Here is a 13844-nt window from a genome sequence, read left to right on the forward strand (position 1 = left end):
TATCACTGAAAATCCTCTTCTTATAAAGATACTAATTCCATCAAGAGGGCTCTACTCTTAGAACTTCATCTAAACCCAATTATGTCCCAAAAGTCCCACCTCTAAATACCGTCACAATGAGGATTAGGGTTTAATATAAGAATTTACAAGGAGGACCTGGTTTAAAAAAACAACCAAAACAAACAAAAGAATTTAAAGCCCAGCATGGTGGCACGCACCTGTAATCCCAGCACACAGGAGACTGAGGCAGGAGGATTTCTGTGAGTTTGAGACCAGCCTGGGCTACACAGTGAGTTCCAGGTCAGTCTCAACTACATAGTGAGACCCTGTCTCAAAAAAAAGAAAAAAAGAATTTACAAGGAAGAGGAGGAACATAAATACTCCATAGAAGGTAGTTGAAATGTGAAGAGTCAGATTGTCTAGGTAGAGTGTACAGAGTGCTGGGAATAGAACCTGGCCTGATTGGCATTTCTGGTAGATACAGAGGAAGAGAAGTTGCATAGGATTCAGAAATGGAGTGATGAGAGATATGAAAACAGAGAAGTGTTCAAAGATCTCAAATTTGAGGGATAGTAGTGCTCAGTGACCATTTGCTTTGGCGTTTCATCCTTGGAGGACAATGTAAAGCCAGGAAAAAAATAGGCAGCTGGCAAGGGTCATAAACCTAAAAGGGCTACAGGGTCTCCTAACCCCTTTTGAAGACCCCTTTGTAGTGTGGAAAGTCCCAGAAACAGCAGTTGAATTCTACAGAAGGTGGCATGTCCCATCCCCATCCCAGGATTGTCTCAGGATGCATGCTGCGGCACTGCTCAGAAACAGCATGATTTCTGAGCTGGGGATCTAGCTCAGTGGTATCTCACCTGCCTCACAAGTGCAAGGTTCTGAGTTTGATCCCTGGTACCAGAGAGAGAGAGAGAGAGAGAAAGAAAGAAAGAAAGAAAGAAAAAGAAAACTGCATGATTCACTAAGGGATTTGTTTCCCAGGCTGCAGAACAGGAAGCCAGAAGTGGAGGACTAGCATCCATCTCACTCACCCCTTTTACGGAAAAGCTCAGTAGGGCCTAGTGGCACATACCTGTTGAAAGGGAATAGTGACACTCAACAACTAAGCCACACACACACACACACACACACCCCGAGAGGTCCGACTGGAGATTTTATTCAAGGGATGGGAGGAGGGAGATAGAGCAGAGAGAGAGAGGAGGAAGAAGAAGCAGAAGGAAAGAACAAAGAAAGGAAGGTCCTTTTATTGGTTTTGGGCTGGGCTATTGCTTATTTATGAGGAGTGAGCTACTTTTAACCTATCACAGACCAGCTTGCTTTTTATGGGTCCAGCCCTGCAGAAACAGGTTTCAACTTCTCTGAACTGTACTGCTGTGGCCTTGGGGAAGGGAAACCAGAGATAAGGGCATGAGGTCATTTTAGGAGCCAAGATGTACCAGGAGAATGCAGCCTGTGAGGCAGCGTCACAGCACACTTTAACATGATCAATTCCCTAACATTCCCCACTCTTTGGTTTTAGATGAGAAACAGCAGCCAGTGTAAACCACACCCCAGGGGAAGGGGGCAGAGTGTCTGTCTTCTGTAACTACTTCCTGCTGAGTTTGGGGTGACGAGTCGACCTAGGAGCAGGCGTGGAGGTTGGCTGGCTGAGTTGTCCTTTATGAACATGGAATTGTTGACAGCAGTAGCATTTTTACTAGAATTATTGGTAGGGCTTTCTGAGAAAAGTCCAAGCACACAAATCAGTTACTGAGGGAGGAGAGAGTAGAAGATAATTTGTATGAGGCTGTGGACTGGGTTGGAGGGTTACTAAGAACAGGTAAAAAGGTAGATTGTGACTTCAGTCAGGGTGAAGTCTGATAAAGTTTTTTGGAGCCGTGCATTAGTGATCCAGTTGGCTTTGCAGATAATAGGATGAGGGTGGGGAGCAAACCAGAAAATATCAGTCCAAAGATCATTTAGAAAATGTTTAAATTGAGCCAAGATCTGAGCTATGGTTAGTTGGTTGGCTGTCATGTAACACGGTGGTCTCACTTAGGTCTCTGGCCTGAAGTATCAGCTGGTGAGCCATCTGTCGGGAGACTTGAGTGGAGAGGTGACTGACCTGGGCTTGAATAAGACGGAGAACACAGGGGACAACTGTATAGGTAGATATGGAAAGGGCAGCAGAAATCAGTTGTGGGCCAGTCTGAAGAGCGGCAGGAATTTGATGATTTGTTCAAAGAACTGGCATAAGGTGGCCTGGAACATGATTTTAGGAGACCCTACCTGGGTCTGAAGGAGAGCTGAGTTAGGCTGGGAGCGAGTCAAGGTACACACCAGGGGCCTAACGGCTTGGGTAAGGTTTAGGAGAGAAAACAGGAGCAGGAGGAATCATTATTGTCCCCAGCAATTAAGAATGGCAAAGAATGAGATTATGAGGTAATAGGTCAATGAGAGTAAACACCTGGAAGTAAAATTATAATTGGGAGGAGATACTGTGGCCAATCCTATCTCAAGGACAAGTCCCGGGAGTACTAATAATATAAGAAGACTTAGGATATCAATGGGTGCTGTAGTGTGAAATGTGTCACAATATCCCATGAGAGGATGAGAGGATAAACAGTTAGGTTGGCTTATCTGACTCAGGACTGGATGATGGTGAAGGATCCGGGGCAAACAGGTCTTCAGCAATCTAAGTTTGACCTTCAGAGGTCCCGTGGATGATGTCCTGTGGATATGACTGGGAGAGGAGCATGAAGATATGGTTTAACACGAAAGTAATGAAACTATCCTGGAAGGGACTTCTTAAATTCAGAGCAGGGCTTTGAGTGTATTGTCTCCTAGAGTTTTCTGGAGTAACCATAAGTGTCTTATATATAGCCCTTTTCATATATAGAGTCTCTCAAGATACAGGGTGGCCTTTCAAACAAGACCTCATTGGGGAAAACCCAGTATGACTTGGGGTATCTCTTGTTTTAAAGAAGGCCAAAGGGAGCCAATCAACTCATAACCTGGTGTTATTTGACAATATTTACCTTAATGGTATAATTTATCATTTTTTAACCATATAAGAACTCAGGTCAATAAGCAGTATAATAGTTTAGCTAGATCTTGTACAACCTTTGTTATAAATGTTGGCCCATTGTCACTGTCTATGGAGAGAGGCAGACCAAACCTTGTAATTTTTAATAAAATCTTGTATACCTCCAAAGCCCTCTGTTTTTGTAGGGAAGGCCATAGGCCCTCTAGGAAAAGTACTAACACATAACTTTTACAGGGGGTGGGTGTCTTAATCAAGAGGAATATTTGGGAGGAGAATGGCCCTTAAAAGTCTATCACTAGTGCATGTTTATTGATTGCCTCTTTTGGTTATTCTTTTCTGCTGGGTGTTTAAGATCAAATTAAAGTGAGACCTGTGTTAATCAATATGGACCTCTTGTTAGAGAGGTATTATTTAGGCATTATTTTGGAACCATGTATAGATCCTCTTAGCTCCCAGTGTCAGCTGTTAGGATGGATCCTGCCCTTGTTTGACCATGGTGCTCTTAGTAAAAGCATGGAAGATTTTTTTTGGTGACCCTCCTTTAGCACACATTACATTTGTCCTCTGGTGTCCAGCAATCTCCCTGTTCAGGAAGTTGGGTGACTTACCAAAGATGTAAGATGTTGTAGAAAAGGTTCCTTCATACCTTGGATCTTTGATGACCTTGGAGGGCCAGAGCCAAAATATTGGCGATCTCCTTAGCCCAGTTACCTTGTAGTGTTGTTCTCTGCACTTTGGTGGTTGAACACCCAGAAGAGAAGATCAGTGACATCAGTAGTACAGTAGGAGTTTAACTATCATCACTATCTAGATAGCAAATATCCTGAAATTTAAAAAATAGTTAGAGGGCTATTATTTTATCAATCATGGTTGTTTAAGTAGTTAATTTTTTGTAGAATGTTAACAGAAAAACTTGTAATCAGGAGCCACACATAATGATAATATTCTAGCATGACAACCATGATGACATCTTGGTAACAAACTTAGATGTGTATCATAGTATAGAATAGTCATTGTTAAATGTATTTATCTTTCTTTTAAAAATATATGTATATAGACAAAAACAAAAACCCAGGAAACATATTTAAATTATTACCTTTTGATACGCTACCATCTAAGGAAAGTGTATGGGCCTATAAATATACCTGTAACCATAAGTAGGTGGAGCAGAAGAGAAGGGAGAATATCTGGATCAAAAGGTCATTGTCATAAACAACATGAATTTCTTTATATAAAAAATATTGTGTTTTGAAGATAACCATCATAAACATGTTACAATAACATATTTAACAAGGTACATCTTTCTATAATGTTATAAAAATTTTTGGGGCTCCCATTAGTGAATAAAGATCAGAATAAATTTTCTGAGCAGCTGCTTCTTCATTTACCAACAGGAGTGTACCCAAACTTAAAAGTTTATATTTAGTTATTTTTTAATTTTTATTTGATCTATAAAACCAGATAACATTTAGACAGACAAACATATAAGACAATTTAAACTAGAGTGTCCCCAGATGATTTTGGCCAATTGAATTATAAAATTTTTTAGTTATGACTAGTCAAAACCTTTGCAGGTCATAATTAACAGAGATTGCTTGTAGAATTAGGATTAAAAGGAATGAAAGCTCTTTATGACTGCAAATGTAAACCTTTTATAACAAACTTGAAATGAACAAGCAAACACACATATTTTCTTATTAAATCATTTTTATATACCTTCTCTATATACTTAGGCCTTCTGGTCTTGTTAATTATTTTTAACAAGATAACCATACAAAAACCTTTTATGTCAGAAGTATAACTCTTATTTATAGCTTTTCCAATATTTTTTTGTTTCATTTGCTATTAACCTTCTATCACAAACTTCAGCTTAAAGTGTCCCTTTTCTGTTCTCAGATTGTTACATCTTAAAATTTGACTGGCTGCCAATAGAACAGTATTAACCCTGAGTTCTTAGAAGAGAGCAAGTTAACCCTATAATCGCAATTTAAGAATGTGCAATGTACAAGAAGTGTTTAGATAAGACGGAGAACACAGGGGGCAACTGTATAGGTAGATATGGAAAGGGCGGCAGAAAAGCACATTTTCCGAGAGGCAAGTTTACCAAGTGAAAAACAGCAGATATGGCAAGCAGTTAGGTGGGTTCTGTAGGTTCAATAGCTTGGGATAACAGAAGACAAAAGGAAGACATTGGAGTGTTGGAAGGGTTTGGCATAGAAAAATGAATGGATGCCCCAATCTGGGATAAAATGTCACGACCCAGTAAGGGAACGGGACAGGATGGGGGGACTAGGAAGGAATGAAGAAATGAAAAATCACCAATTGTGCATGACAGTAGGGGAGTCTGTTGAGGGCATTGTTTTTGACCTTCTACCCCAACAATAGAGGTCTGAGACAGAGAGGTAAGTCTCCAATATTTTCTCGATGCAGAAAAGCTGGCACCAGTGTCCAATAAGAAAATAATAGTCCTACCTGCCACGATTAAGGTTACCCTGGGCTCCTGGGCGGTGATCCACGTTGGACCAGTCATGCCAGGGCCTCTTCATAGCCCTTCAGCTGTTGCCAGACCTATCAGGTCATTGTTCTGGGGAGTAGCAGGGCTGGCGGCTCGATGGCGAGTGGACACCAGGGGGCAGTTGAAACCCCAGTGTCCCTTCTGTTGGCACTTAGGGCAAGGCTTTGTGGGCACTCTTGGATTTGGCCAATCACTGGCCCAATGTCCCTCCTGGCCACACCAGAAGCAGGGTTTTACTGGGCTAGAGGGCCCTCTGAAGGGTCCCTTTCCCTGAGACCTCTGTGGCATGGCAGGATTGAAGGTTTGCACCAACAATTGGTACTTTTTGGTGATCTTGCGATCATTAAGGTCATGATAAACTTTGAATGCTGTGGCCAGGACTTCTGCACGGGGAGTCAAAGTTCCCCTCTCGAGCTTTTTTAGTTTGAGTCTAATGTCAGGGTAGCTCTGAGAAAAGAAATGCATCATAATTAATCTTTGGCCATCGACAGACTCTGGGTCAAGTTTGGTGTGTTGGTGGAGGCCATCAGTTAGCCTTTGTAAAAGGCAGTTGGATTTTAATTCTTGTATAATTTCATTAAGCTTATCATAATTTACAGACTTCATAGTGGCTCTGTGGAGCCCATGAAGGAGACAATTAATATACCTGTCTCAAGCTTCAATCCCCCTCGGTGTTGTAATCCCATCCTGGGTCCTGTTCCGGGGCGGCAGCATCTATTGGATGGTGGTTGTTTGTCGAATCCTCCTTATCTGCATGAGCATGAGCCTGATCCAGCACTTTTTTGCCTTCTTCAGGAGTTAAAGCATTGATGAGAACAACAAAAAGATCATGATAGGTTAATTGATAAGACTGTGTCAAGAGTTGAAATTGTTTTATGCAGGTTGTTGGATGAGCAGTAAAAGAACCAAGTCTGGCTTGGATGAGAGCTAGTTCAGTCATGGGGAAGGGGGTATGAATGCAGACAATTCCTTCAACCCCTGCTGCTTCGTGCAAGGGCACCTTCGCGTGGTTCATATGCAATTTGGAACGAGTGAGAGGTGGGGTTGGAGCATGGGGTGGAGCGGTAGGAGGTGCTGAGGGAATCTGACAGGGTAGGGGGAGGAGTGGGTTGGTTTCCTGGTGCCCGGTATGGGGGAGGGTCTTCGGCTGGGTCCAGCTGGTCTGAGGAATGAAGAGGGAGGGGGTTGGTGGTGGAGGGACCTTGGGCTAGCAGAAGTGTGAGAGGAGGTGATAGAAGAGACAACTTCCGGGCAGTGGAACAAAGAGAGGGCTGGTTGCTAAGATAAGAAAAACCCTGGACATATGGAATCTCTGACCACTTTCCTTGATGCTCACAAAAGTTATATAGGTCCCTAATTAGACCGGGTTCAAGGGAGCCATTAGGTGGCCAGACATTTTGATTGTCTAATTGATATTGGGGCCAAATTTGAGTGGATAAGCGAATTAGCCACTTGGGTTTTAGGTCAAGGCCCTCCAAATTCCTGAGTAAACATCCCAAAGGAGAGTCCGTGGGTATGGAAGAGCCAGAGCCCATGACCACCAGGACAGGAGGTTATCAGAAGTCCAGACATCTCCGAGAGTTCTGATAGGACCCCCCTCTTTTTCTAGACCTGGTCTAGAAAGCTGAAACTCAGTCTCTTGTGAAGGCGTCCCTCGCACAAGATAGGAGTTTATGGGGAGCTAAGTCCCAGACTTAGCTCAGTTGAGTCCCGGACTCAACTTGGCAAACCTAGTTTGCCAAAACTGAGGGACAGAGGGCTTGGGCCCTGGCCTTGTCCCAGACGTGGTCCTCATGGGTGGTCTAGGACTCTGGGATCTCTTGTTACCCAAAAGAAGGGGGAACTTACCCAATATCCAGTGTAGGCCTGAAGATAGGTGGATCGGTGTTGGCTGTGAGAACGGCGCCAATGAAGGTGGTCACGGACGTCGGGTGGGGGCTGAGTTGGAGCGTCTTGGTATCTGGGTTTCAGGTCCCCAGGTATTTTAACCTGTGGGCCTGGCAATCCCAGATCCCGCTTCTGACACCAATAAAAGGGAATAGTGATGCTCAACAACTAGGCCACGCACACACACTGAGAGATCCAACTGGAGATTTTATTCAAGGGGTGGAAGGAGAGAGATAGAGCAGAGAGAAAGAGCAGAGAGAGAGAGAGAGAGAGAAAGAGAGAGAGAGAGAGAGAGAGGAGGAAGAAGAAGCAGAAGGAGAGAAGAACAAAGAAAGGAAGGTCCTTTTATCAGTTTTGGGCTGGGCTATTGCTTATGTATGAGGAGTGGGCTACTTTTAACCTATCACAGATTGCTTTTTATGGGTCCAGCCCTGCAGAAACAGGTTTCAACTTCTCCTGACTGGACTGCTGTGGCCTTGGGGAAGGGAAAACAGAGATAAGGGCATGAGGTCATTTTAGGAGCCAAGATGTACCAGGAGAATGCAGCCTATGAGGCGGAGTCACAGCACACTTTAACACAATCAATTCCCTAACACCTGTAGTCCCAGTGCTCTGGGCAAAAAGATCATAATTTCAAGCCCAGACTGGGCAATTTAGCAATTTTATGAAACCCTGTCAAAAAAGGGGGGGGGGCTGGGAACATAGTGTGAAAGCCCCAGCTTCCACCCCGAGTTCCACCCCCAAATAAAGGAACTGGAGGAAGAGTGGGAGACTCAAACCACAACTGAGGGGCCTGCTCCGACTCACACAGCCTGAAAGGGAAAGAGAAACTATAGCCCAGAGCAAGACGAGCGACACAAGACCAGCAACAAGCTAGGAAATATTTGGCTCCAAAGAGGATGGAGAGGGAGCCCCAAATTTGTAGCATTTGCTACTCCCCTAGAATCACAGCCCATGCCCCCTCTCCTAACCCATGCACAGTGCTCCAATCTTTTTCAACCTTCCAACAGGAAAACCTCCATTTGCTGCCCTGTTAATGGGCCATAACCAGGCAGGCACTGCAGACATTTTAGACTTAGCATCATAAAATTTGTTTGTTCTTGCTAAGAACAAACAGGGCCACAATCCTTTTAATGTTTTGCCATTCTCTTAAGAATGTTACCTGCAGAACTGTGATTATAATAAGTGGGTGTTGTATTAAGCCAATAAGTTTATACTAACTTGTTATGTAGAAATAGAAATCTGAAAAAGCCACATTGAAACTGTTTTGTGGAAATACATCTTTTTTGTTTTCAGTGTTTTAGGTCTTTCAGGTTTATCTGTCTTTTATGTATGTTCCAATCATAATCAGACAGTGCCACTATTTTTTTTCCAGTAAGTTTATCGGTACATTTAAAGCAAACAATACAGTTATATTTAGCATTGGGATTTATCAACTCCACTATTACTAGCCCTCATTATGTATGGATGATAGAAATGACCACAGGGCTGAAGTCACCTTTGTGGGGGGGCAGGGATGAATTCCAGTCCTTGCACTTGCAAGGCAGGTGACAGCACCACTGGGCTAAATCCCCGGTCCTGTCCCTTCTTCTTAATTCCAGCAAAGATCATTTTTGTTCCAGGATGTACCTCTTGGAATTCTCCCAAGTGCTACATCAATGTGTCCTCTGCCCAGGTGTTGCCTTTGTTCTTGTTGGAATTTGTGAAAAAGAATCCAACAGCTTGACCTGCCTTCTGCCCAAATAGACTATGGAGATTTGGGCCAGTCTTGTGTGTGCCTCCCTTCTCCACCATGTGGCACTGGGCACTCTTTTGTACAAAAATCTTCTTGCCTTTCTCAACACCACCCATTTTTAAATTTGCTGTGACTTGCATGTCCAATGCTCACCACTCTTTCGTTGTTGCCATGGAGAATGTTCCAGCTCAGAAGCCAGATGTCCCGCTCTCTAATGCAACAACCTTTTTTTTTGGGGGGGGGGTACCCTGGATCAAACTTGGGTCCTTGTGTTTGAGAGGCAGGCAGTGGAACCACTAAGCTAAATCCCCAGCCCAACAACTCAACTTTATATAATACACTTTGTTTTCCCTCTATTATATTATATTTCTTTGTTTTATTAATTAAGTGTGATAAAAAAAAATCCGCTTGTTAAAAATAGGCTTTTGTTTTCCCCAGCGCCAGGGATCAAACTCAACACCTTGCATTTGTAAGGCTGTGTGATACCACTGCCACTGAGTTAAATCCCCTGCCAAAAATAGGTTTTTGAAAGGAAAATTTATTCCACCAAACTAGAGACTAAAAATCAGGGACTAAAATAAGGAGATTCTAGCAGCTAGCTGGGAAAAGCCAAGTTTGTCACATCCATGTGTGAATGGGCTGACATTGGAAGAGCAAGAAGTGGTAGCTAGCTGGGAGAGATTTCATTTGTGAGTGGATGGGCTAACACCAAGAGAGATTTCAATGAACTGTGAAAGGAATTAAACTTATATAGGTATGGAAGGGGCTGAGGAATCTAGGGTAAAATATTTATGACTTGGAGTCCAAGGACAGTCTGCTTGTCTACTGGACTTCTTGGTGCCAGGGTGGCTATATACTTCCCTTGGAGTCCATTTGCCCTATTTACTGAGGAGCTGCCATTGTTTGCTAAAAGCAACCAGTTTGCTTTGTCCCATTTATTTGTGAAGGACTCACTGAAGTCAGACCTGACATTAAGTTCATTGGTACATTTTAGGTATATATAATGATCATATTCATCCTAGGGAATTTGTACCTGTACATGATGTAGCTTGGTTCTTTTTCCCATTCCCCTTCCCTCCCTTCAACCCCTCTACCCCTCATTTACAAAAGCTTTCTATTTTTTCCTTTTCTCATTTTTTTCTTTCCCTTCCTTCCTTGCCCCGCGCCCCAGTTCCCCTTTCCCTTTGAACATTTTCTTCCTATTTCACAGTATCTGTTATACATTTTGGTCCTCATTTACACTTTCAGTTTCTCACATCAGAGAAACAATTCAATATCTATACATGTATCTGATTACTTCAGTTAAAAAGTATGGTGTCATGGTGCATCCATTTAGCAATAAATGGCTCATGCTTATCTTTATGGCTAAGTAGTACTATATTGTATAAAACACATCTTCTTTATCCATTCACTGGTTGATGGGCATTTGGACTATTTCCAAGATTTAATTATTGCAAACTGTGCATTACAACATGGGTATGCATATAGATGAATCTTTCTTGTCAGAGATGCCAAGTTTGTGCCTCCCTGCAAACACTGAAGAATAAATTCCTAGGGACAAAGGAAGTTAAGAGCAGGAAAGATTTGGGCCTGGGATTTAGCTTAATTATTGTGCTGTACGCTTTGCAAGCGCAATGTCCCAAATTCAATCCCTTATACCTAAATAAATAGAATAGGAAAGGTTTATTAAAAGAAAGCACCTGAGCCAGGCATGGTGGTGCACACCTGTAATTCCAGCACTCGGGAGGCTGAGGCAGGAGGATCACTGTGAATTCAAGACCAGCCTGGGCAACATAGTGAGCTCCAGTTCAGTCTCAAGTACATAGTGAGACCCTGTCTCAAAAAAAAAAAAAAAAGAGAGAGAGAGAGAGAGAGAGAAAGCACCTGAGAGGCAGGAGGATTTCTAATAAGGGTGGCCACTGATGCTATTGGTCAGGGTTAATTTATACAGCAAAATCACAATGGGGATATCGACATGGGTCAAACTAAAATCAACCTGTAGGATTATAAGTAGAGTTTCTTTAGGTAGTACTGATCCAATAGGGAAACAAGTCATGCAGCGAGTACTTGGAAAGTCAAAGGCATTTCTGGGAGAGGAGGATGGATCCAAATGTTGTGGTCAATCTGATGGCTATCAGTTTTTGTTTTGTTTTGTTTTGTTTTGTTTGAGACAGGTCCTCACTGTGTAGTTGAGACTGAACTGGAACTCACTATGTAGCCCAGACTGGTCTCGAACTCACAGCGATCCTCCTGCCTCTGCCTCTGAGTGCTGGGATTAAAGGTGTGCACCACCACGCCTGGCTCCTGATGCCTATCAGATGGACAAGGTGGTATAAATTATAGAATAATCTCAAATTGCGATTTATCTTGTCAGTTTATTACATCTCCATCCGGAGGCCTGGCTCTCTTCCGATTTGCCCCCAGCCACAATTCTGATGTGTCTATTTTTTGTGTGCTGATTTCCTGGGGGGTCCAATCTTTCTCTGACTGTATCCTAATTTAGCTGCCTATAATATAGTGTGTGAACATGGCTAGCTAAGGAGTGTCCCTGCCATCACTGAGCTTCCTTCTTTTGAGAGACCTTAACTTTTAAAGTTATCTGAATCACTATGGAGTATTAAATTGTTATGTGCCTGGTCCTGGTACTCTTCATATGCCATCTCACTTACACACTTACTTACTCATCTGTATTTTTTCGGTGAGGATTTAGCCTATGGTCTAGTGCATGCTAAAACTGTATGCAATTTGTAAACTACATCCTAGCCTGCCATCTCATTTAATCATCTCAATAATCTTACGCAGTTACCAGCAACTTTTACTGTTGTTTTGTTTGTTTGAGACACGGTCTCACTTTATATTTCAAGATGGCCCTGAATTCATTATGTAGCTCAGGCTGGCCTTGAACTCGAAGCAATCCTCCTGCTTCTGGGATTACTGTTCTGTTTTTGAAAGGCACCTAATCTTACCAGAAATTTGTAGGAAAGTTTTAAATTCACTCTTTTCTTCCTGAAATTCTGACATTTATGTAAGTATGCATTTATTTATTTATTTATTTATTTATTTAATTTATTTGCAGCGCTGGGGGTAGAACCCAGGACCATGCTAGGTTGTTTTTGTTGTTTTGGTTCTGGAGATTAAATTTGGGGCCTTCACAGTGAGCTACATCCTCTGCCCTTTTTTACTTTATACAGGATCTTGGTAAATCCTTAAATTGCCTAGGTTGGGCTCAAAACTGTGATCCTCCTGTCTCAGATTAATAAAAAGAAGGGGGGAAGGGGAAAGGAGAGGATGAAAAGAGTATTAAAATGTGTTACAGCTGGGCGTGGTGGCGGAGGCCTGTAATCCCAGCACTTGAGGCAGGAGGATCACTGCTAGTTCCAGACCAGCCTGGGCTACATAGTGAGGGCAGTCTGAACTACAGTGAGACCCGTCTCCAAAAAAAAAAAAAAAAAAAAAAAAAAAAGTGTTATGTACATGTACCAACTCCTCAAAGGAATGTAATTATTATGTACTGCAAACATGTAGTAATTTTTAAAAAGCTCTAAGAAAAATAATAGATTAACAAATGAATATTAAGGTACAAAAACGTGCTAATAAATTGCACAGTATGAATCTCAAAGAAGGGCTTCTCAGTTCAAGCTTATATAGAGCCAATGAAGGGCTTGGGATTCGACTTGGCCGAAGGGAGGTCTGCGGAGTGCTGGAAGAGGGTGGGTAGAGTCAGCCAGCCCTGTCCAGTTACCCAGATGAGCCCCTCAGGTTCAGTAGGGGTGAACTGGGCAAAGGGTCTGATCCCAATCTTCCAGTGAAGAGACTTTACTGAGACATCCGATAGAAAAGCCTGTTTACATCCGTTTACTTCAGGAATGTAGATATTTTCTTTAGAGATGTAAATGTCTTTTACAAAAGGGCAGCCTTTCAGAATGAATCCTGACAGAATAGCAATTCTTTTGTGTGTGGGTCACTGAATGGGTGCACCTGGAGACCGAACTGGAGGCCTTAGTCCCTCACTACATCCCTTGCCCTTTGTTTTAAGACAGGGGCTCCGTAAATCTCTAAATTGCCCATTTTGGGTTCTAACTGTCCATCTTCCTGCTTCCGCCTACCAGAGGGCTAGGATTACAGGCCTGCGCCCTCACGCCCTCCTCAGAAGTCATCTTGAAACACACCAAAGAAATGTATTTCGAGGTAGCATATTTTTGGCATATTTTAGATGGAAGCTGCAAAACATTTGGCTACATGAAAATATTACAGGCCCTCGACTTCGACATTCAAACAGGAGAGACAAACGACACGGAAGAGCGGTCGGGCTCGCCCCAAAGGCTGCAGCCCCGCCCCCTCCCTCGAGGCGCCCTCACACCCGCGCTGGCCTACTACGCATGCGTACGCACTGGCTCCGCCCCCTGGAACGGTGGTCGGAGCCATTTCACCGCCTTCTCCACGCGAGTTGTCGGTGCTTCTCCGCAGTCTCTCTGTGGAAAACCAGAACTACGGACGGACGGTCAGGAGAGGGTTGTACTGTCGGGCACCGGGAAGCAGGGACTGGTAAGAAAGTAATGTAGGTGCCGTGCGGGGCGATATGGGCATGCTAGCGGTCGAGCGGCCCGGGGCTGTAGAGCCGGCTTTGTTGTGAGGCGCGGGCCACCTTGTGGGGGAGGGGTGGCGGCCCTGTGATGTGC

The 13844-nt window shown here is 43.3% G+C and overlaps 1 protein-coding gene across 1 annotated transcript in view; it reads left to right on the forward strand.

Moving 5' to 3' along the window:
• Nucleotides 1-13559: 13559 nt before the first annotated feature.
• The window catches only part of Dhx9 (DExH-box helicase 9), a 50035-nt gene continuing 49750 nt past the window's right edge, over nt 13560-13844 (forward strand). Inside the window, exon 1 of the mRNA XM_033762133.1 lies at nt 13560-13710. The gene's annotated coding sequence lies outside the window, so the exon portion shown is untranslated. The remainder of the gene's footprint in view (nt 13711-13844) is intronic.

The sequence above is a fragment of the Fukomys damarensis genome, unplaced genomic scaffold (genome assembly GCF_012274545.1).
Source record: "Fukomys damarensis isolate Sample0158 unplaced genomic scaffold, DMR_v1.0_HiC HiC_scaffold_11, whole genome shotgun sequence".
NCBI lineage: Eukaryota > Metazoa > Chordata > Mammalia > Rodentia > Bathyergidae > Fukomys > Fukomys damarensis.